The sequence below is a fragment of the Mustela nivalis genome (assembly GCF_964662115.1).
Source record: "Mustela nivalis genome assembly, chromosome: 9".
NCBI classification, from domain to species: domain Eukaryota; kingdom Metazoa; phylum Chordata; class Mammalia; order Carnivora; family Mustelidae; genus Mustela; species Mustela nivalis.
This window is the reverse complement of record NC_139028.1, coordinates 112,214,106-112,237,631: the sequence shown is the minus strand read 5'-3', so window position 1 is coordinate 112,237,631 and position 23,526 is coordinate 112,214,106. Positions and strand designations below refer to the sequence as shown.

The 23,526-nt window shown below is 62.8% G+C and overlaps 2 protein-coding genes across 3 annotated transcripts in view; one reads left to right on the top strand and one right to left on the bottom strand.

Annotated features, from left to right (window-relative positions):
• The window catches only part of FLRT1 (fibronectin leucine rich transmembrane protein 1), a 78,245-nt gene extending 57,991 nt beyond the window's left edge, over positions 1-20,254 (bottom strand). For both annotated transcript variants that reach the window (XM_082748199.1, XM_082748198.1), the window contains exon 1: positions 19,841-20,254. The gene's annotated coding sequence lies outside the window, so the exon portion shown is untranslated. The remainder of the gene's footprint in view (positions 1-19,840) is intronic.
• MACROD1 (mono-ADP ribosylhydrolase 1) overlaps positions 1-23,526 on the top strand; it is a 141,448-nt gene that overhangs the window by 89,292 nt on the left and 28,630 nt on the right.

Sequence of the window (23,526 nt, the reverse complement as noted above, 5' to 3'; positions counted from 1 at the left end):
CGGCTGCAGGTGTTCCCACCAGCCAGGCCTGGCATGCAGGGGAGCCACGGCTAGATCCCGGCCCCGCTCCCAGGCCCTCTCCCCACCAGAGGTGACTGTCCAGGCTGAGCCCTGCCCAGGGCTGCCTGTTCTAAGTATCCCTTCAGGGGATATGAGATGAGCTGAGATGAGCAGCGGGGAGCACCCAGTAGGGCTGGCGACGGTCTCCAGCTGCCCCAGCCCTGGCCCCCGCTCAGGGCAGGAAGGGCAGGTCCCCCTGCTCTGAGGCTCTACCCCCTCTACCAGCCACTGAATGAGAGGGTTAATAATTCCATGGGTGGACAATGCTCAGAAACCCAGTGCCACCAGGGGCTGTGATAAGGTGTCATAGATTAAGAAAATAGGACTATAATGGGTTTGCAATTGTATGTAACGCAGCCAGATATTAGCAGATCACGCTGCGGCTCACAGATCCGAGAGAGGCTGGCGGCCTGGAAGGGCTGAGCAGAAGGTGGGGCTGGGCTGGCCTTCCAGACTAGAAATGGGGATGCATCCCGCAGTGCTGTCTGGGCGGCCACACCCCGGGGTGACACAGGGCATGGATAACTGGCTTTGGGGTTGAACCCACCTGAGTTCCAAACCAGGGCTCCATTACCCCATCTGTAAAGTGGGGGTACAGCTGTCTGCTCAAGGGCCATGAGAATTCAGTGGGCTTGTGACCCTCATGCTCAGTAAATGCCCGGCCCCTCCTCTCCCTTATTCCTCCTTCCACAAGGCTCCAGCATTCTGCAAGGAGAGGCTTCTTGGGGGGTGGGGGTGGCAGAGGCCAAAAGGAAGGCCAGGGCAGGCCTTGGGCTGGGCAGGGATGCCAGGGAAGAAGGGAGGGGGCTATCTTTGTGGCAGTGAGCCTGGGGTGTAGACCAGCCCCAGGCCTGGAGCGTTGGGAAGTACACATATGATTTCGAAGATGGGCTAGGCTTCTTCCCAGGGGAGTGGGACAGGCCCCTCACACCTCAGCTGGGGGTTCATCTCACCCCTGCCCACATCATGGAGACCCCAGGACTGGTCTAGCACCCGCACTGTGTTCTCAGCTATCCCTAGGGAGCACCGCTGGTGGGCAGAATCCCTTACTGACTCTCCCAACATGTCAGCTCCTCACTTGTCCCACAAGCAGCCTGGCCTGCTGCCACCCAGACTCCGCGCTCACAAACCCGCACTCCCCAGGCTTTGAGGGCCCCCATTAGGCTGCGGTGGGGCTGGTGGCCTACCCATTGCCCCACCCCAATCCCGGCTCTCTGTCGGCTGTCACTTACAGATGGGCCCCATCTCTGTCTGTCCACTCTCTGGTGGAGCCTCCTGTTCCCACAGCTGCTCCCCCTTCCTCACCCCTCCTCCCTGCAGACAGCTTGGCTAGGCTGTGGGTGTGAATTTCCACCAGGAGGGAGGGCCTGTTCCTTCTGGCACTGGAGCAGAGCCTGTGGGGGGTGGGGGAGCAGGAAGCTGGGGTTGGGGGGAGGGTTGGGATGGGGGAATGGGCTGTGCCCTGCCACATAGCTCCTCTGGGAAAGCGTCCAGGCCGGGATGGCCCGGAAGACTGATAGCAAAGTGGGCTCTGGTCCCAAGTGCCTTGGCTCCGTATGGGGCCGGTGGGTGCGGTCAGAGTAACCTCCTGAGCCCCCTTTCCTCTTCTTCCTGTCTTAATACACCCTCCTGCCGGCAAGGACAAATGGATCCCATTTTGTGGATGGGAGGCCTGAGGCCAGGCCCTGGGGAACAGAGGGGAGATGAGGTTCCTGCCTCCACAGAGCTCACTGTCTGATGGGAACAGTACAGTAGAGAATGTCACATTGTGCTCTGGGCTGGGGAAGGACTCAGGTGAGATGCTCCCCAGCTCCTGCCTGGCCCTGTGGGAGGGAAGCCCTGTAGGATAGGGACGTAAGATGGGGACAGGTAGACTCCCAGCCCCAGCTCCACGGTGCTCCACCGCTCCTGTGGTTCCTGCTGGAAGGGGGCAGCTCCGCCCACCCAGAACCTGGTCTGCTTCCTGCTGGTATTTAAAGAAGTGTGTCTGAGTTTGATGGTGGCGTTTGTTGTTCCCATTCCTGTCTTCCGCCTACCCTACAGTGTCCCTCTCAAGGTAAAACAGAGGCAGAGCTACTGGAGTGCGTCGCCCAGGCTGGGCTTCCTGCCAGGCCCTGTGCTGGCCACAGTGGATTTAGAGACCCAGTGCAGTGAGGCCCAGCACTGCACTCAGGGCACATTGGTTGGCTGAGATAAAGGTCAACTTTTGGGGCCAGCCTGGGGCAGCAGGGAAGGCTTCCTGGAGGAGGCAATGTCAGCCCAGGAAAGGAAGGAAAAGGCAGGTGGGAGCCAGACTGCAGTGGGCTGGGGAGTACCAGATGGGAGAAATTCCCCTGTGAAGGGGAGGAGTAGAAAACAGAACATAGTAGCTAGAGGGGAGAGGGAGTTTGGGGGGGTGGGGGGGGCTGGTTTTTATAAGAAACACTAGAATGTCCTTAAAAGCTGAAGGGAAAGTACCACCTGGTGCGCCTCAAGAAGGCAGGATGCGGGACAGGAGGGGTTCATCGAGGCAGAAGGGGGCTGGCCAGGTGGGGACGGAGCCCCAGAGCAGGAAAGTTTGTAGGTTAGACAGCCGGATGGAGGGGAATTTCTGTCTTCTCAAAGTGAGAGATGAGGGCATCTCTGTCTCTCCCCAGGAAGCACTCACTCATTTAGAAGATGAAACCGAGGCACAGGAAGGTGGCCTGGCCTGCCCTGGTATGTAGACCAGCGGCACCCCCCTCCCCTCCCCTCCCCCACCACCGGGACTGAAACGGGTGAGGGCCCCGAGAGCACCCTAAGGAGAGCCAGCACCCACTGGGTTGCGATCCGCGGGCAAAGCCACCTTGGATTCATAGAGTGGTGTTCCTGAAGCTCTCCGGTCAGGCCCGCTGCCTGGCACGCTCAGTCTCCTGGGGAGGCAGCTCCTGCCTTTGGAAACTTGTTACTATTCCCCGCTGTCAGGCAGTCCTTCCGCTCCCCCGTGACGGCGGAGCCAACTACCACTGTGAGGCCGAGCCACCCCGGAGCAGGCTGCCATCTGTCCTCCAGCCCCGGGGAGGCCCTCCTCTCACCTATGCCCTGCGCTAGGCGCACTAAGGGCACAAGTGTGTTGTGCCCAGGACACCGGCGGGTCCCTGTCTCATAAAGATGTCTCCGGGGAGTTGGGGGCCTCCTCGGCCTCTCCCTGCAGGTCCTCTCGGAGTCTCTCCTTCTGGTTCCTCTCTCCAGCCAGGCAGGAGAAGCCTGGGGCCAGGCCACTCACAGGCTGGGACACCTCCTGCCCCGCCAAGGCCAGGCCTCCCTTCCCGAACTGCGCTGGAGACCAGCAGAGCGTTCAGCACAGTGCCCAGCCCATAGGAAACGCTCGGTAAAGAAACCAGCACCAGGCCACGCAGGTGGCGGGCAGGACGGCACGCAGGGAATCCAGGCCCTGGCCTCACATTTGAGCCCTGCTGCTAGCCCTGGGTAGCCCTCAGTAGATGGCTTCTCCTCTCCCCGAGGCTCTTTCCACATCAGCCCTGGGGCAGGTGGCCGTGCTGAGCCAGGGAGCCCCAGGGTCCTGCTCTTACTGGGGACACAGACATCCTGGCCCAGCCCCCTAGGACTGGAGGCTTGGCTGGGCAGCCACTTCCAAAATCCCAACCTGCAGGAAACCATGGGCTGCAACAGCCCCGTTTGCAGAGCCCGGCCTAGTTCATCTGCTTCATTAAAGGCACTAATTAATTGGCTTAATTAAAAGGGTAACCTGGAAGCCAGCAGAACCACCTCCTAACGAGGCATGAGGCTATGCCGAGGCAGCCCTGGAGCCCAGCAGAGGAGCCCCCTCCCTGCCACCAGCTTGCCCGTCCAAGGGCCCTGAGCCCAGCCCCCAGCTTCAGACAGACCCCAGGCCACCACCGCTGACCCCCTCCCCAGCCCTCGTACCTCTCGTACCCCTCGGTCGGGCTCTGTGCGCTGGGGGGATCCAGAAGTCCCGCATTCACATGCACCGCCTGGCTGCGGTTAAAAGCCCAGAATGTAAGCAGCCATAATTAGACGAAGCACAGGCGGGCTGCAGCACGGAAAGGTTACCAGGCCAGGAGGGAGGGACGGCATAGTAAGGAGACCAGGCCTGGCCACCCCGTGCCGGTCCCACAGGGAGCCGGCACCGTGGCAGAACCCCACCTGGGCAAGGAGCCCCCAAACCGCAAGCTTCCACGATCACGATGCACTAAGGTCAGGAGAAGGGGATTTAAACCCCACGTCCCCCTCTGGGGAGCCCGTGGGGGGCTCTGCTGGTGAAGTGGCCGACTCTGGGTTTCAGCTCAGGTCATGATCTCAGAGTCGTGGGATGGAGCCCCGCATCAGGCCTCGTGCGGGGGGGGGGGCGTGGAACCTGCTTCAGATTCTCTCCCTCCCCCGCTCACTTGCTCCCTCACACACGCGCCCTCACTCTCTGTCTCTCTCAATAAAATCTTTAAAAAAATAAATTAAAAATCCCACCTCTACCTCTAGAGGCTGGTGGCTGTGACAAGCTACTTTGTCTCTCTGAGCCCTCTTCCTCATTTGCAAACCCCTTGCCAGGGGGACCCAGGCAGCTTCCCTTCCCAGGCCCGCCTTCCCGGGGCTGGGACGGACCAGACGTGTCTGCCCAGGAGGCTTGTGTGCTACTCTGGTCCCACCCGTCCAGCCAGCCTCTGCAGAGGCGAAGGCTCCACGTCCTGTCAGGGTTTCAGTCCTTCCCCAGAGCGACAGGAAAATAATTCTCACAACTCCTCACGGCTCACAAAGGTGTTCTTCTAGACAATATTCATCTGAGCGTCCTGTCACCCTTCATTTGGAGCCCAGCATCCCTGGTTGGGAACCGAGGCATCCGTCAAGGAGGAATTCACGCAGTGTGGGGACACGGCCGCCTCCTCCCCACACACTCCCCAGGATACCGGCCAAGTTCATGAGTAGCCCCCGTCTTTGACCTTGACAACCTCCTGCCTGAGCAGGAAAGGCATGAACAGAAAACACGGGCCCAGGGACCACGCAGCCTCAGAACATTCGCTCGCATTCCCTCTCAAAACCCCAAGAGAGGAAAGACAGGAGCCCAGAACAGGCGGAGGGTGGCCGCCAGGATCCGAAGGCGCCCCAGTGAGGCTCTGGTGTTCTGGGGGGTGAGGGAGCAGGCAGGGGGTGAGCTCAGACGTCCCGGGACACGCTATGGTTTAGGACACAGGAGTGTGGGAGACCCCCAGGAGGGTCCCGAGCCTCAGCCCCGCCGCCGTGATGGGGAAGGCCTCGGGGCCGCCCAGACAGCCCGGGGCTGGTGGACACGCAGCTGTCAGCTCGCGACCCACTCCCACGCTGAAACCGTGTGGCGGCGGCGGCGGCGGCGGCTGTCAGACGGACAGATTTAGTCTCCGCGCAAACAGCTGTTAGCCTGCTTGCGGCCGACAGCTCTGCTGCCGCCTGGGAGCCAGGAGTGAGGTCCCAGCAAGCGTGCCCCCGCCCCGTAATCATGAGACTCATTCAGCACCAGGCCCCGGGGAGGGAAGGGGTGCCACACGGCTGTCCCACCCCCAGTGTCAGGCCATGCCGCCGGAGTCCCACACACCACCACCCCAGCTCCTCCCAGCCGCAAAGACCCACGCCCCCACGCCACTGCCCATCTGGGTGTCCTGAGGGCTGTCAGCGCTGTGTCTGCCCACAGCTGCCTCACCCGCAGGGACTAGCCCCTTCCGTCCTCCCACTGGGCATTTACGAGGGACGAACTCTGCCCGCATCGTCCTATCTTGGCATCCCTGGCCCCTTGTTACAGATGAGGAAACTGAGGCCCACAGAGGCGGCTAGGTGAGCGGCCAGGAGGACTAGAACCTAGGACTCTGGGGGCTGCAGCTAGAGGATGGCGTCCTTGGAGTCCACTCCCCCTTCCCCACCATGGGTGGGCAGAATACTTGGGACCCAACCCCTGGAGTGCCTGGTGGGGCATCAGGCTGTCCCCCGGGCAAGGCTGAGTGAGAACTTAGAGGGGATGGACAGGGCCGCCTGCAACAAGAAGGCCCCACAGGTGGGACAAAGCAAGGCAGGGAACGTGGAAGGCCTGGCTCAGACAACGGGCCAAATGATGGTGGACCTCGGCGCTCAGGGCCCTTTGGGTCCCCCTATGGGTCAGAACCCACCTGGGCCCCTGCGCAGAGCCCCTAGGCCACCTGGACACCGAGCTGCAGCCCTGCCCTCAGCCCCACTCCAGCACGTATGTGTAGTGAACCCTGGGCCACACAAACCTGCTTGTCTTCCCCGGTTCGAAGCCTCAGATGTGTCGGTGGAGGGAGTTAGGGGAGGGCGGGGGGCAGGGCGATGTTTTGCTCAGTGCAGCCCAGGAAGGAATGTGCTCAGAAAAGAGCTGTTGACTGTGGGGCTCTCCTGCGCTAGGCTTGTGCTTGCCAGGTAACCCCTGGAGGCCAGAGCACGGGGTGAGCATGCCATGGCATGGACGCATCCACGGCCACGGCCACATGGTCAGGCAGCAGGAGAGCCGGCACCAGAGTCCAGACAGTCACGCTCTGGGCTGCGTCCTACCAGGTGGGCTGCACCAGGCTCTGCCCTCGGAGCTGCAGATACCCTAGGGAGGCCACCCTGGGGCAGACTGCCCATTTCTAGAAGAGCGAGTAGAGACAGCCCTGGACTCAGAGTCAGACCCTGGGACTGAGCCCTTGGAGAGCTGCTTAATGCCTCCAGGCCTCTGACCCCTCCCGCGGAAATGAGGCAAACAGCCCCCGCCCACACCCCAAGCTGGTTCGAGGGCCCAGGGAGGGGACTGTCAAGGTTGAGGAAGGGCTGGGAGCCTGACACCTGGCTGCCCAGCAGGGGTCACCTGTGCCCTGGACAGGAGGCACTGCGGCCTGGGGCCGGAGGGAGGGCCTGATTTCCTGTCCACGGGAGAGAGCCCAAGGGAAGAGCAGATGATCACCCTCATCATTTCACCAGGCCGCTTGTTATGAATATTAATAGCATTAATTATTTCTAATCCGGCATCCAGGCCTGGGCTGGCCGTGAGCGATCCCCAGGCCACCAGGCTCTGAGGGAGGCTTTGACCTCCTCCCTGGGGCTGTGGGGTCTAGGTCTGGGACAGATCCTTTCAAGGGCAGAGCTGGGAGGGGGGCCAGAGTGGCTCAGTTGGTTGAGCGTCCGACTCTTGGTTTCAGCTCAGGTCATGTTCTTGGGGTTAGGGGATCAAGACCCACATTGGGCTCTGTGCTCAGCAGGGAGTCCACTTGGGGTTCTCTTTTTCCCTCTGCTCCTTCCCCCTCTGCCCCCCCCGCACGTAATTTCTCTCTCTCTCAAATAAATAATTGAAATCTTTGGGGAGGAATAAAAGGGGCAGAGCTGGGAGGGTGGGAGTCCAGCCCAGGGCAGCCGCAGCAGTTAGGGGATCTGCAGACAGGACTTCACCTGTGGTTCTCCTGGGAAGGGGTTTCACAAGATGGGCACCCATTTCACAGATGGAGAAGGGGCTCCAGCTCCAGAAGAGAAGGCAAGCTCCGCAGCAGGATTGTACCTGCCCTGCGGAAGATGACTGAGCAGCTGCTGGCCCCATCCCCCCATCCCCTGAGCCCCATCCCCTCACTAGCTCCTCCCACCTTGAGCCATAAGGATGTCTGTACCAGTGGACAAGATCCTGCGGGGGAGGGGACAGCTGGTCAAAGCAGCTGAGCTAGGAGACCTAGATCGCTTGGGGAGTCTGACCTCAGAGCTGTGGCTGGGGGACAGGTGCCTCAGTTTCCTTATTAATAACACAGGGATAATAATGGTGCCCCTTTTATAGGATCCTTGCAAGCATCAGCTGCTAATGCAGGTAAATGCTTTGTACCCGGCCTGTGGCATACACCAGGCACTTACTTTCCTGATATACCCCTGCCCCATCCAGGACCAGTGGTCGACGGTGGACCATGGCTGGCAGCCCCATGGTCAGTCCCCAAGGCTGTGGGGCTGGGGCCAGGCCCCTCTCCCCATTCCATGCCTCAGGTCCCTGACCGCACACTGGGTGTATAACCCAGTGGTCTCTGACGCTCCTCCCATGCATGACTTTCAAAGTTGGGGGCTCAGCCCCTCTTCCTGGGGCTCCATGACTCCTCCACTGTTCCCCCTGCTGGGACCGCAGTCTGCCCAACACCACCCTGTGGCAGGCCCCCATCATCTCTCAGGGTGTCAGCTTCCTTGGCTCCAAACAGGGGCGACGGGGCCCCTCATACAGGACTGCCATGCAGATCCAGGGAGGCAGGGGGTGGGGCACTCCGGTGGTCATTCAGGTCGGGGGGGGGGGGGGGGCTGGCAGCTTACAAACAGGCTTTGGAGTGGGATCCGGGGCTCCCCTTAGAGTCATGTGATGGTGGGATGATGTCCTAACCCCCCAAGGCCTCAGTTAGGTCACCTGTAAAATGGGGCAAAGAACTGTCCACGACTTGTAGAGCTGCTTTGCGGCATCAGTGAGGTGACAGGCAAATGCCTCCTGCCCGCAGACACCCTGGAGTCACCACGTGGTCACTGTGTGTCCTGCCAACCCTCCAGCTGCCACACCCCCTCCCCAAGCCAGCCTCCACCCAGGGCCCGCCCCCTCAGCGATGGGATCTGTGAGGTGCGAGGGGCTCCCAGGGCCTGGCTCCACGGACCACACCCATCCTAGGCCGTGGGTGGGCCCAGGGCAGCCCCTCCCCAGGAAGGTCCCCGGCCCCCTGTAGACAAGAGCCTCTGTCCGGCTGACCCTGGGTCAGGGCAGGGCCAGTGCGCTGGCACAAAGGCTGGGCTCTGTCTGTGCCCGTAGCGGGGGCAGCTGCCCGTGAAGGGCCCTCCTGCCACAATGAAGCCTTTGAGCAGCTGCCGGCAGGAGCTGAGCTCCCCTTGAAGGCCTGGCTCTCATAAGCCCTGTCTGTCTGTGAGGCCACCCGGCCAGGCAGGCAGCTGCTGTGGGGGCAGGGCCCGCACCCCCCAACCACTGCTGGGCACACCGCTTCCCCGGCCTCTCACGGGAGGATCCGTGGCTGGGGTGGGCCACAGGCCAGAAAGCCAGGTTGGGGACCTCGGGGGACAGTGCTTGCCCCCAACCCTGCTCCAAAGTGACAGTCCAGGCCCAGCACAGGGACGGAAAGCCCCAACTTCCCCCGCCCCAGACTCTCTGAAGCCGCTGTGGGCCTGGGGCTCTGCCCCCCCTGCATCTCTCCCTCTCTTAGCCTCAGTTTCCTCATCTGTAAAACGGAGCCTCCGAGTACATCCCCGACCCCCGGCGTCTGTGTGAATCAAACAGGACCTGTGTTTCATGCTCTACTGGGGGCCAGGCAGGCGGCCAGGGCTCAGGGAGCGCCTGGCGATCCCTACCCCATCGGTGCTCCAGCCTGGCAGCCACTTCCTCCCCAGTTCAGCCTCTGACTTGGGGGGTGACCTTGGCCTGGTGACCAAACCTCCCTGAGTCTTAGCTTTCTCCTTCATAAAATGGGCTCAGGCCCGTTTTTGCAGGGTTGCTGTAAAGACCACGGCCATTTATCAATGTGCCTTGGGCTCAGGAAGCTTTGGTCGAATGAATTCCCTGAATGCCAGAAGCAGCACCTGGTAGGGGTCCAGGGAGAGGAAGGAGGAAGAATAAAGGCGGGAGGAGGTGGGGCGACCTTGGGAACTACAGCCAGCTCCAGTGTCCTACAGGAGGCCTAACATGGGCTGGGCAGATGGGAGACAGGCAGGGCTGGTTCCTCAGGTCAGTCTTGGAGGGCTTCCTGAGGGAGGCAGCATTCCTCCAATGTGGGGAGTGAGGGTGGCCTTCTCCACTGGAGAAGAGCAAAGGTGTGGAAGCCACATCAGCCACAGGCCTAACGGGGGAGGGAGCGGAAGAAAGGAAGGCAGGCTAACCTGGGCCAAGCTGAGAAGGTCTGAAAGGCCAGGCCAAGGGCTTTGGACTCACTTTTTCAGGAAATGGGGAGCCAATGATGATCTCCAAGTCAGTGACTTGATTAAGTGTGAGTTCTTCAAACCTCTGGCAGTATCTGCATTAGACGGGCCCGGCCAGGGAGGCCGGGCAGCCCATCTGTCCCATCATGGAGGGTCAGAGAGCCAGCCAGCCAGGACTGTGCGCCGAAGGGGATTCGGGCCAAGGAAAGCCACCCAGGGCCTGACCCTCTGTGGGCTCCTCGTCCCAAAGCCAGCCCTGCCCGCGGCTGCCCCAACATCCTGGGGCACGGAGGGGCTCCCTCCCACCCCCCAGGCAGACTGGTGCCCAGCAGAGGGGACACTTCAAGAACCCAGAACCAGCCTGGGTTCAACTCCCGCTCGGGCCCCACTGCTTTGTGCAAATGGGGTCACCCTTCTGAGCCTGTTTCCTCTTCTGTAAAAGGGGGGATGTTAAGGATGCCTGAGCCCTGCAGTGCCACTGTGATGATTAAGTTGGACACTCAAGAGTGTCTGCCAGGAGGGGACCCCGGTTCTCTGTCTGGCCTTCCTCGCCTTGGAAGAGGGGGACTGGGGAGCAAGGGGAAGCCAGGTCTCCGAGGAGCCCGTGCTGGACGCAGTAACACTTGAGAGAGGCGAGCGTTCGAATCCGACCCTTGCTACTGAGAAGCTGTGTGACCGGGACCCTCTGTGCCTCAGTTTCCTCATGTGTAGGAAGGAAATAATAAAGCGGGGCCACATGAAGTGTGAGGACGGGGCCGCCGTCCGTGGAGCACTCGGCGCAAAGTGTATGCTGGTCATGGGAAGCTAGTGTTGTTGGCTCTGCGTTCCCTCCCAGCCCCCTGGGGAAACCAAGACCACTTCCTGACTGAGGGTATCTGGGGTGCTGGCCCATGCGGGCCATGTGGGGCCCCCAGTCTCTCCTTTCTGGTGCCTGGCTCCCGTCTCCCAGCCTGTAGACCCTGGAGCCATCTCTCCACTCTGAACCCTCAGGACCCAGCAAGGCTGCCACTGCCCCCAACTTGGGCCAAAGTCAGGGCAGCAAGAGGCCTCAGCCATACTCTTCCCCTAGCCCACACCAGAATCTGGGGCTGAACAGAGCTTTTGGGAGTACCCTCTCAGTTGTAGGTTCTCTGACTCTCAGAACCTCTACCGGCCCCCAGAGGACATGGCCTTCACCTCCCCAAGGCTTCCCCCACCCCCCCCAACCTCCTGAACTGGGGAGGGATGGTGCACCCCCCCACTCCAGCTGCCCCATGGAAAGGCCATGCTGCAGAAAGCCGGCTAAGTAAATAATGACATTTCCTCCTCTCCCCTGTGCTCTTCGTCCCCTTCCCCTTCCACAAATAAATTATCAACATGCCCAGGTCCCGGCGGAGCGGAGCATATCGCGGGGAACAATGAAAAAGCTTTTAATAGGATTCCAGGAGCTGCAGCCACTCGCTCACGGGCCCTAATGGAGATTGCTCCGTGACCGCGGGCCGCTCGCGCCCTCCGGGGCCCCTGGGGCCCTGCTCCTCCAGGGGGCACCGGGGGGTGCAAGGCCCAGCTGGGCCACCTGCTGACGTCACGGGCCAGCGTCTGGGCCCAGATAGAAGCACTCGGTGACGGAGGGACAAAGCGCATGCCGGCCACCCAGACTGCTCGCCCTCGGCCCCAGTATTCCAGGGCCATCATAACAGCCCTGAGGCAGACTCCTCCAGGAAGCCCCCCACCCGCCTCCCTCCAGGGTTCAGATGCACCTCTGCTGTGAGCCCTTCCCTGACCCCCTTACCCCAGGGATGCTGAATGACGTCACGTGTTGGCAAAGGCCTGCAGGTGCCTGCGCACAGTGGGGCCTCAGGGGTCGCAGGCAGAGTCCAGGGGCCGGTGGGGGGGGGGCGCTCCAGGAGGTCTGGGCTCTGAGGCCAGAGGGGGACAGCCCGCGCACCTGGGTAGGTCCCCAGCTCTGGGAGGGGCATGGTTGAGGGAGAAGCTTTGCAAGAGACAGAGCTAAGGCCCTGGAGACCTTGGGGTTACCTGCCACCTCTGTGCCTCAGTTTCCCATCTGTGAGAGCACGTGTAAGGACCCAGATGGAGCAGGACCACATCTGCCCCTGTGGTCGCCGCCCTTCCTCCTTGTCACCTCGGCCAGGTCACTCCACCTGGGCCTCATTTTCCTAGGGGACAATCAGGATAATTGCAGAGCCTCCCTCAGAGGCTTGTGGTGGGGATTAATCCAGTGAACACTGACGGCACGCAGCCAGGCCCGACCGTGTCAGCTCCGGCTAGGACGATGACCGCCATCTCCCAGGCAGTGGTGTGCCCGCGCGCTAACAGGGTGAGGTGCCGGGTCCTGGCTGTGCGACCTGGATCCGGTCACTTTATCTGTCTGTGCCTGTTCTTCCTTCTGTGAAACAGCAGCTGTGAAGCCTCAAGGAGATCCTGCATGGGTAGGGTCCTTAGTGTGGCTCTGCAACAGGCGGTGTAGACAGTAAACACTCGGGAGCCACAGTGGCTTCTCTGCTGCCCTCATGGGAGGCACTGAGGTCCGCTGGTCCCCAGCCTGGCTTCCACACTGAGGTCTGGCACACAGGACAGGGACTACCCAGTAAATACCCAAGGGAGTTCCTGCCTGTCCCCATCCAAGAGGATCCAGCCTGGGCACAAGGTGATATAGGAGACCCGACCTTTGCCCAGTGAGGGGCCAGTCAGGAGCTGAGCAGGTGCCCTGCGAGCCTGCCTACCAGACCGGGTGGGTGCTCCTGAGTGCGGGAGGCGACCCCCTCCCCAGGCCCGGAGCTCCACAGAGCCCCGGACAGGGGCAGCACCCCAGCCCTGGACCAGGGGGAGCCTGTCGTAGCCGCTGAAACGTGAGAACCCCAGCTTCCCGAGAAGCCCTTCCACGGACACCGTCCCGCATCGCACTCGTACTGACCCCGAGATGCGCTCTGTGGTTCCATTTCACAGGTAGAAGTTTCACAGTAGAAGCTGAGGCACAGAAAGGAATGAGGTGTCCAGGGGCACCCGGCTGATAAGTTTCAGAGGCGGGATTCAAACCCAGTCCCCCACACTCCAGAGCCCAGCACTTTGATTCCCCACAGCCCAGCTGCCTTGTGGTGGATCCTGACTTCCTCGTGGCCTCGGACAGTGCATTTCCCCACTCTATGCCTAAGTCTCCCTACTCCGGGAGTGGGAAGAAGACAAGCCAGGCACAGCTGGCCGGGCAGAGGGCCTGGCACTGCCCAGCCCTCACGATAGCCAAGCCTGGTGGGACGGGAGGGTCTTGGGACTCAGAGTCCAGAGCCATGGTCTTGCTGGGCCCTTCAAGGCCTTGTGGTCCATCCCCTTGGCCAGCAGTAGTGGGGAAACTGAGGCACAGGCAGCTCTACTGTGACCGGGAGGGTCGGGGAGTACGTGTGGTTTATCTCCCTGGAGCGGTGGGCAGTCTACAGGGGGCGCAGCCTCTGTGAGGAGGGGAAGGGCTTCCGAGGCCCCCTCTGCCCTCCAAGGAGCCCTCTCTCTATCCACAGGCCGGGATTGAGCATGGGACCCCTGGGGGCAGGGGTGGGGTGTGCGGTTCATTCACCTCCCAGCCTGGCTCCGGTCGAGTAAGGGAAGGCAGGTTAGAAGGGTTAGGTGTGAGCCTCTGGGTGCAAGAATGTGTTTGTGAAAGCACATGTGATCCAGAAGTGTGAGCACGACACACACCTCCCTCTCCGTTCTGACATGGCCCTGGCAGGGCTGGGACCATGGATGACTCCTCTGTGGCCAGCTCCAGGCCGGGGCCACCACGGGCAGCTTCTCTGAGAAAGTGAGTGAGACCCCCCCACCCCGGTGCCCTGCTAAGCCTACATCCCTCTCTCGGCAGAAGCAGCCCAGCCCCATCCAGAAGCCCAGTGGCTGACCAAAGGCCACCCTATGCCTTCACTGGGACAGGCCTCCCGGGGCCCATGCAAACGCCCAGGATCCAGGGAGTGGGACTGACCCACCAGCAGCCAGATCCCCTGAAGTGGAACCAGGCCCCTCAAGTCTGACCGCAGAGGAGTGTGTTTAAATCAAGGTCATCCCAAGAAGCCAGCAGGCAGCTGCTGGACAGGGTCTGCAGGGAACCTTGGTCGGCACTTGATATGGGACCCGGTGGGTGTGTCCCTTGTGGGCAGCTCCGTCCAGTGGCTTTTGTCCCTCGGACGCCCAGCTGGCAGGTTGGGCCCTCTGCAGCCCCCCATGCCATCTGAGGGGGGCACTCAGTCCTGGCTCACCATTCGTGTACCTGTTCACTGAGCCCGCACTACACTTAGCACCTACTATGTGCCAGGCCCCGTAGCTGGCGCGGGGACACATGAGTAAACAAGATGGAGAGACACAGTCCCTACCCTCAACCATCCTGGCTGCCCACCTGGCCCCCGACTCCTCCTCCTCAGCCCTGCCGCCACTCAGGACCAGCCAACCATGGGGCTCCCCCCACTGGCCCCCTAGATTGGCCCTGGGTGTCCGCCACAGCCTCCTGAAAACTCAGCTCTCCCCTCTGCTCACCGTACCCCCACCAGGCAGCTGTTGGCAGGCCACCCCCAGGAAAAGCCCATCCCGGCGCCAGTACCCACCCAGCGGCATTTTTAAGGACATTTTCCCCAGGCAGAATTTCCCAGGCATCGCCAGGGATGGGGAGCGGAGGGGTGATGGGGGAACAGGTTAGACAAGAGCAATTTGCTTCTGTAGATAAATGCCGGCTCCTCTCCGAAGCCAGTCTCCCCTTTCTTTTCTCTCTTCCTCGCTCGCTCTCTCTCTCTCTCTTTTTTTTTTTTTTTACAGTTTGCTAAATCTGTTGTAATCTGGTGCCAACGATTAATTCAGGCAGAAGGAGGGAACGGGGAGTGAAACACAGTGCCACCGAGCAGCTTCTCGAGAGCAAGGCAGGCGGGAACAGCCATGGCGAGTGCCTCAGTGACCCCAGTTTTAATCCAGGTTTTTATGAAGTACTCAGCCATCACCCCCTACCAACAGCCCAGCCAGGCCTGGGCAGGCACAGCCTTGCAGCCAGCGGGGGGTCTCCTGGGCTGCCGGTTGCCTGGGTCCTGCGCTCTGCCTGGGAGGCAGTGTCCCCTAGTGGTTAGCCGAGCCCCATACAGCCGGTCCCACTGCCTCCCTCCTGTCTTCCAGCAGCCGGCACAGGCTGTGCCCAGTGCCCCAGCCCTGAGCAGGGGCACACTCAGAGCCAGGCGAGGGTTCCTAGAGAACCCCCTTTAGCACTTGCAGCCCTGTCTACACAGAGACTGCTGTCCTGTCACAAGCCCAAATATCCTCCTTCCCAGTCCATCGGAGGCCGGGTCAGCTGGCCCATGTGGGAGGAAACGCAGCTGTCAGGAACAGGGACCTGGGCCCAGGAAGCCCACCCTTTCAGTGGCCCGCCCGGAAAGACTGGGCAGATGGTCCGTAAGGCAGGCCCAGGAGTTGTGAGAGATGAAGGCAGACAGGGCACCAGGGACTCACGAGACAGGCCACAGGCCTGAAGATGCTGCCTACCCAGCCCTCCCCGGGTCCCCACACCTGCCAAGGGGTCCGCAGGCACCCAGCCCCTCCTCTTCATTCTGTCTGCCAGGCCCATGTTTCTTGTGCTTCTCCTCATTGACTTCTGTCCTCGCTTCGCATCCCCGGCTCAAGCGCCTCCTTCCGAGGCCCCCAGCCCCAGCAGGCACCTCTGTCACCCGGCCTCACGAGGCTGACTCCCCCGCTCCAGGGGAGGGAAAGTTTCTGATTTTTATCTGACCCCAACTCCCAGCTGTACGCTCCCTGAAGGCAAGACGTCGGGTTGCTTCTTTTCTCCCCAGAGCCCAGCACGGTGCCTGGCCCATAACTCGTGCTCGGACACCTAGCTCATGAATAAATGAATGAATGAATGAATGGACAAATGAACAAATGAAGAGGCAAGGAAGGAGGGAGAGAGGGGGGAAGACAGGAGAGCCGGCTGCTGGCTCCTTGCCCCCACCTGCCCCAGCGATGCCGCCCCGCCCCCCTGCAGTCCCCTCCCCACAGTCCCCAGCCCAGCTCTGGCCCCAACTCTGCGGGGTGGGAGGGGCACAGGCAAGGCCCCGGTGGGAATACAAAACCCAGGGCTGTGGGGAATCTGGCACACAACTTCCACCGGCGAATCGAGGCCCCCAGATGCTGACGTCATGCTCAGAGCCGCTGACCCCAGGGAGCAGCTGGGCTCCAGGGGCCCCGCAGGCGATGGTAAACAGGCATCCACCCGCCGCACGGGCAAACACAGGCCTGCACGAATGCAGCCCCTCTCTGTGGAACCCTCTCGGCTCCAGCTGCTGCTGGAGAATGCCGGGCTGGCTGGTGGGGGCGGACAGAGCTTGGCAGAGGCACCCTGGGTCTCCTCCTCGCCGTGCGGCCTGTGGCCCACCACCCCGGCCTCCCCAAGGTGACTGCACCAAGGCGGAGGACAGCATGCAGCTGCCTTGTGGCCTGGCACAAGCCAGAGCAGGCCTGAACTCTGTCTCGGGGACAAAAGTGCAGGTTCTGGGGAAGGGACCCCACCCCCACCCTCCCAGAGGGCCCAGCACCCAGGGCCTGAGGCCTTAGCCAGGCCCACCTTTCCACAGACACTGCCCCTAAGAGTAAGCACCCATCCCACAGCAAGTGTTAAGGACCTCCAGCCCTGTCCACACCCCTCACACCTCCTCCTGTGACAGCCCCAAGGCAAAACCCCCCCAGCCTCACCCCGTCCCTCCTGGACATCATCACTGCCACTGGGGGCCAGGCACTGGGGCTAGAACCCCTGCTAGTGAGTGGGGGCCATCCCACTGGAAGTGGGCTTCAGTGGCTGGGATGGGGGCCGAGTCAGTCTTTCTTGTGACCTTAAGGCCAGAAGAAGCCCTTCATGAACCCAAGGTAGAGACCACCAGGGTCCCACATTGCTAGGCATGAAGTCTGGGCTAGGAGCTTCATGGGGACCACACCAGAGTGGGGCTCCCGAGGCGGGTACCTCTAGCACCCCGCCTTACAGAGGAGGACATCTGGAGCCCCACAAGATCCAGGCGTTTGCTCTGGGTCAGCGGGCTGGGCGGAGAATCCCCGCCAGGAGCCCCACCTCCAGAGGACCCTCGGGCACAAGGGCTGGCCAGCTTAGCCAGCCCTGTGCACAGTCTCAGATGGGCCTTGTCTCTGGGATCAAGACGTTTCTCGGCCCTAACTCCAGGGCAGCCTGGCTGGCTGGGGACGTGGCCACCAACAGGTCCCCAGCTCCCCGAGGACACGCAGTGGGGCCAGCCACGCTGAGGGCAAGGCACACGCCCCTTCCCTGGCCCCACCCCTGTCACACATGCCCTGCCCAGCACTGAACTTGGCACTGCCACCACTGCCCCCGTCCCAGCTGGGCGGGCAGAGAGGGCTGTGCCCTACGAAACCCAAGGGCCTCATCCTCCCTGCGCCAGAGCCCCTGCTTCCTGACAACTGCCACAGCGCAAGGCCCCCATGGGCGGTCAGCTGCTGCCAGGCCCACCTCCCTGTCCCTCAACACCCGCCGTTTTGGGTCCCGCCGGACCTCATGTCTTTCACTCCGCTAATTTGGAAGTAAGTACAGACACAACCTGCCCATCTTTTGTGCACGGCCCTACCCTCCTCTCCTGCACTCAGGGTGCTCCCCCCGCTCTCACGAAGTGGGACCGCCACTGTGTCCCCCTCTGCAGGCAGGGAAGCGGGGTCCCCAGAGGTGAAGGCCTGGGGTCACCCAGCGGGCAACATGGCCTCAGACACCAGGCCCCAAGCTGTGCGGAGCTGCATCTTGCTCCCCCTGGAGCCCTGGCAGCAGGTGACATGGGAAGGTGGCAGCACCCCTCCCCACCACCTTAGACACAGACTCGGTGCGCCTCCCAGGGGCTTTAGAGAGGAGGCCTCGGAGGAAACACAGGGGGGACCCCGGCAGCGTGCTGTCGCTGCTGATGGTCAGAGTCAGCCTGCAGCCCCCCACAGTCTCCAGGCGGGGAGGGAACCTGACCCCCAAGCCCTCCAAGGCTTCCGCGCGTGCCCTCAGTCTTCAGGAACCCCCTCCGGTCCAGGAGCGGGGACATCTGTCCATGTCCCCCCATTTTGTAATGTAGTCCCACTCCCTATCCCTCGCCAAGCTCAACCTCAGGTGGAGGGGACAGTTGACCCCACTGAGCGACAGGGGAAACTGAGTCTCAGAGAGGCAGAGGGACTTTCGCAAGCCGTAGGTGGTAAAGCAAGGGCGCACAGGCGCATGGTCGGGAGGAAGTTGCTATAGGCTGCCACAGCCCGGGGGCCCGCCTGGCTTACACTGGTGCTGGGGAGGCTTTGTATCGAAAGGTCTGGTCTCTGTCTCTGTGAGATCAGGCGGTGGGGCGGGGGGCGCCCCTGTGTTCCCCCCACAGCCACATGCTCCAGTCTGCCTTCCTCCCCTACTCTCATAACCTGCCCATGGCTGGCCCTTGAGCTAGGATGTGACAGTCCCTCGGCTCCTCATGCCCCTCGAGCCTACCGGGGCAGCCTCTCTGCCTGCCTGCCCAGCTGGGCACCATCCCCTCCCGCGCACTGGCCTTGGCAGCTCAGGCCATTTCCATTTTAAACCTCCGAGGAAGCCCCGAACAGTCGCCCACGGAGTCGGCACCAGCTGACAGGTGATGTTCGTGCCTCTCCTTCTGGGGCTGGCAGGAAGAGAGGCAGTTGGCTTTCACTCCAGAAACAGCCTGGAGCCCCCGAGTGTGGCCACCTTCTCCACGGCTACTGGGCAGAGAGGGGCTGCTCCAGCCAGCATCCCTCTGCCAGTGGCCTCCTGCATCCTGCGGGGCTCTGTGCCCCAGGCCGGCAGCCTGCTCCCCAATTCCTAAGCTACCTGGGGTGGGAGACCGGCCGGGCTGGCCTCTGTGCCTCCTGAGGAGGCAGAGGACAGGGTGGGGCAGGACAGGGAAGGACCCAGCCATCCCAGACCTCTGCCCCCAGCCTCGGCTTATTTATTCACATCAGGACTCTGGCTTCAGCCCCTCAGGGGCCTGGCACACCTCAGCTGGGCTGTGTTCTCTTAAAACCATACACCCGGGAGAGCCTGGAAGCCCTCAGGCTTGGGAAGCCTGGGGCAGCCCCCTGATCGCCCAGCTCCACAACTTTCTCCACCTCGGAGAGCTCTGATCAGCCTGGTTCCCTGCAGCTGGGCAACAACACTCGCCAGCCTTCCGCCCCTGGGCCTCCAGCCCCGGAGAGGAGGGGCCGCGCCCGGCAACCAGCTTGAGGTGGTGGGGGACTCCTCTGCCCCCAGCCCCCAGCGCGGCTGCCCCCCACCCCGTTCCACCCGCCAGGTGCACCGCCCAGGCCCCCGGCCCCACACACGGTTGACAGTCTACAGCGCGCATAGGGAGGGAAGTTGGAGGCTGCTTATGCCCCCCTTGAAGTCGTTTTAAAAATAAAACCTCGCTCCAACCGTGACTCACGCGGATGGTGGGGACGGGAGCGAGGCGCCCGGGCCGGCCGGCTGCCTCTCTCCGCGCGCCCCTAACCCTCCGATTCCCGGGTGCGGGGCCAGGGCCGGAACCGGCCAGCCCAGCCTGGCGCCCCCACCCCTCGCTGCGAGCCGGGCCACATCCCCGGGGGCGCAACGAGGGCTCGGGCTGGGGCTCCGATCGAGCCCCCGCCCTTTCCAGCCCCTGCTCAGGAGAGTGGAGCCGCCGGCCGTGCACCCCGCGCCTCCCCGCGGCGGGGCCAGCGCCGCGGGCGCTCGGCTGGCGACCCGGGGCCCCCCACCCCAAATCCCAAAGGCTGCGCGGCCCCCGCGGCGCTCGGGCAAAACAGGGTGGCCCGACCCCGCCGCGCCTCCGCGCACTCCCGGCCCCCGCCCCGCCGGCTCCAGAGCCCCGTCCCGCACGCGCGGACCCCGGCCCCCGCCCCATGCATCCTTCCTTACCTGCGCAGCGGCCGGGGAGGCGGGTCTCCTCGGGAAACTTTGCGGCGACGGCTGAAGCCTCAGGGGTTATTCCAAGGAGCGGGCGGGAACCCGAGCCGGAGGGCGCCCAGGGGGGCCCGCGAGAGGAGCCCCCGGCGCGCGGCGGAGCGCGGTGGCGGGCCCGGGGCGGGGGGCGCGCGGCGGCGCATCTGCCCAGCTCGGGCGCCCGGCGGAGCCGCGGGGGGCGTGCGCGAGGTGCGCCTGGCGGCCGGGGTGCGTGTGCCCGGGTGGGTGCGCTCGGCGGGGCGAGGGCCGGCAGCGGTGCTTGCGCGAGTGGCGGCGGCGAGCAGGGCGCGGGGAACCAGGCTGTGCGGCCGCCTCTCCCCTCGCGGCGGCGGCAGCGGCGGCGGCGGCGGCGGCGGCGGGGGCCGTGCGTGCGAGCGCGGAGCGGGGAGGGAGGGAGGGGAGGAGGGGGAGGCAGCAGGAGAGGGGGGTGGGGGGGAGGGCGGGGAAGAGGCGACGGGGGCGGGGGCGCCGCGCTGCGCACTGGCCGGCGGGACCCGGCGCGGGAGGCTACGCCGCCGCGCGGGGACTCGGGCCCAGCCGGGAAGAAACGGCCTCAGCGTCCTCCTCCCCCTGCCCTCGGCTAAAATGGCTGGGGGCGGGGAGGGGGGTGGGAGGAGGTTGGGGAGCTAACCCGCCGGGGGCGAAGAGGGAGGTTTCCAAAGCCAGCCTCCAGCTCCGGGGCTGGGGAGAAAGAAAGGGGTTCTCCCTCTCGTGCCGCCTCCCCTTACACAGCTCCTCTCTGCACCCACTCATTCATCCACCGTTCCAGCCATGCATTCATTCATTCATTCACTCATTCACGTCCACCGGTGCATTCATTCACAAACAGGTACCCACCACCTACTCCTTGAGCCAAGGTATCCGCTTCCTCCCTTCCCCTTCCCCATGGGGACCCCCTCACCTGCCTTGCTCTAAACATCTGATCCGTCCCGGGTGGGGTGCTCCACGCAGCTGCCCAGGTGGGGCACGCCCCCGTTCCACCCCAGCCCCGCCCTTCGCCTCACTGGCCGCTTGTGACCTTGAGCAAGTTTCTTAACCTCTCCCAGCCTCAGTGTCCTCTGTTGTAAAATGGGAGCATTAACAACCTACCTCCAAGACTTCCTGTGAGGCTTGAAGGAGCCCTGGAATGTGAAGCAGAGGAGGGCAGTGCCTGGCACTCATTAGGGGCTCTGGAAATGTCTGCGCCTGTTGTGTGCAGGAGTCTGATGTGGATGTGGGGTGGGGCACCAGACCTCCCTCCTCTTAGTCTAGAAGTCCCAGGGCTCTCCGCATTGTGTAGGATACCAAGGAACTCTTCATCACCAGCCTCAGGCCTGGTCAGACCTTGTCACCAAGCCCCACCACCCCATCCTGCCACCCATTTCCCTGGAGGGTTGCTGAGTGAGCCCCTGCCTCTGCCTAGACACCCCCTTTTTCAAGGCCCCACTGCTGGCAGGTCCCCCCATGCCCAGATTTCCCACAGTCTAGCCTGGACCCCTCCCCCAACACCCATCACCCTGTCTCCCACCCACTGTCCCAGGCCCAGGCTGCTGTGAGATGCTTCTGGGGGCCACATCACACTCTCTGCTGTCCTTCCAGGTCCAGTTCGGCCACCCCTCCTCTATGATGCCTTCCAGATTTTTCCGGGGGGAAGATCTCAGTAACGGACACAGCCCCCCCACCCCACCTCCTGTGCTCTCCCCTCCCCCTCTCCCCACCCCAGCCCAGGAGCAGACTGAGGCCTTGCCTGAGGCCTCAGGTGAGCACCCCTGCCTTCTGGCCTCTCCCGCCTCACCTCTCCCTCCTAGTTTCCCTCCCCTTAACTCCCTCTCTCCCTTCTGTGGCTTTCTGCTCAATTCACCAAACAGCTATTTTTTTCGCCCAATTTTTATTTATTGCCCAAACAACATTAAACCAACAATAAAGGAAAGAAAAATCACCCACAATGCCACCGCCCTGTGGCGTCAACAGCCCCATTCCTCCGCTCCCTTCCAGGCCTGTCCAGGCACCTGCGGCTGTAATCTGTACAGAGCTGTGGTTCCTCCTCCGCCTCCCCAGACCCCCAGATGGACGTGGAGCCCCCCGGGGGGGTCTCCCTTGTGCCTCCATCGGGGCGCGACGCATGTTGCTCAGGAAGTGGGTGCCGTGTCTTCACCCTCTTCTAAATGGAACCCTCTGTAGGAGGGGCCCCTTTCCACTCGGTGCCTCAGAGTGGAACGGATGGGCTGTCTCTAGCTCTGTCTGTTGCCTTTAGATATCCAAATACCTGCTTCATAATTGTGGTTTTAATGGCTGCATGGTATTCCACCCAGCCAACGGACCGGCTCGTGCCCGGTGATGAGCACAGTTCAGGAAATGCTCTTGGAGGTCCTCTGTGTGCTGGGCACTTCTGAGGCACTATAGACCAAAAGCCAGCGGCCCTGCTGGATCCTGTCCCCCACCTGCCGAGCCCCTTCCCTGCCAAGCCGGAAACACAGCAGGAGGGCTGGTTACCCCCCCCAACATACACACCCAAAGTGATGGCTTAGGAGGACTTTGGGGAAACAGGCTTTGTGACCACATGACCCCACAACAGGGGGCCAAGTCAGCCTTGACATCCAAGGACAGCTTCCCCGAGGAGGTGGCTCTTGAGCTAGGTCTCAGAGGGTCAGGGGGAATGTTCTTATTCTACCTTTGTTCCCGGGGGCTGTGACATAAAAGGGCCCAGGGTTTGGCGATCAGGAGTTCTTGGTGGGAGCCGGGGAGAAGGCGCTGGGGGGCGCTGGGGGGGTCTGGGGGCTATGGAAGATGACGGGAGTGATGTCATCCAGACGGTGGGGGGGTGCAGGGCTTTGAAGGAGCCTGTGGAGCCTGGCCTTGATCTTGAAAGGAATAGGGTGCCAGGGAGGGAGTGTGACTACGATCCCTTGGATCCCTTGTGTGCATTCAGCAGATGCTTCCCAAGCACACACACCCCACACACCCCCTCTGCTCCCGTGAGTAGCGGGGCTCCCTGAGGGCACAGTGGGTGGTGCTGGGGATGGGGCCCTGGCCCCAGGGACTGAACTTGCTTAGAACTCTGAGCTCTCAGACATGCAGTGCTTAGTGGGAGGCAACACCAGTCACCCAGGGACGATTTGTGGCTTCAACCTTGGGCTCGCCAAGCCCCAGCTGCTCTGCTCCCAGGACGGCAATAACCCAGGCACAGTCTGCAGCCAGGTGCGGCGGGCCCCACCACTGGGCAGCCAAGGTCACCGCAGCCCTGCCACCTGCCTGTCCCCTCCGGAGTCCCGACATCAGCAGCCTTGCCACCTCACCCCTTACCCACCGGCCACTCTGGGCCTTCCCCCTGTTGCTCACTTTTCTCGTCTTGGTGGGGTCCTCCCAGACCTCCGTGGGCTAGTGTGACAGGGGGTGATGTCGCCCTCTACACTGTGAAGTGTGGCAACAGGACTCACCTTGTCACCCAAGGATGTACTGCACTTGGCCCTGTTTGGGCCTCTTCTGGGCTGGGGGTGGGGGAAGGGTGGACCTGACTCTTGTGGGGGACAGAGTGGCCCCTCTGGTGGTCAGGGGCCATCACCAGCCACCCCTTCGCCCGAGGCTTTGTCCTGGCTGTCCAGGAATGACGGCCCAGGTGGTGGTGGTCAGGGGACAGCGCACTCAGAGGGCGAGAACAGATG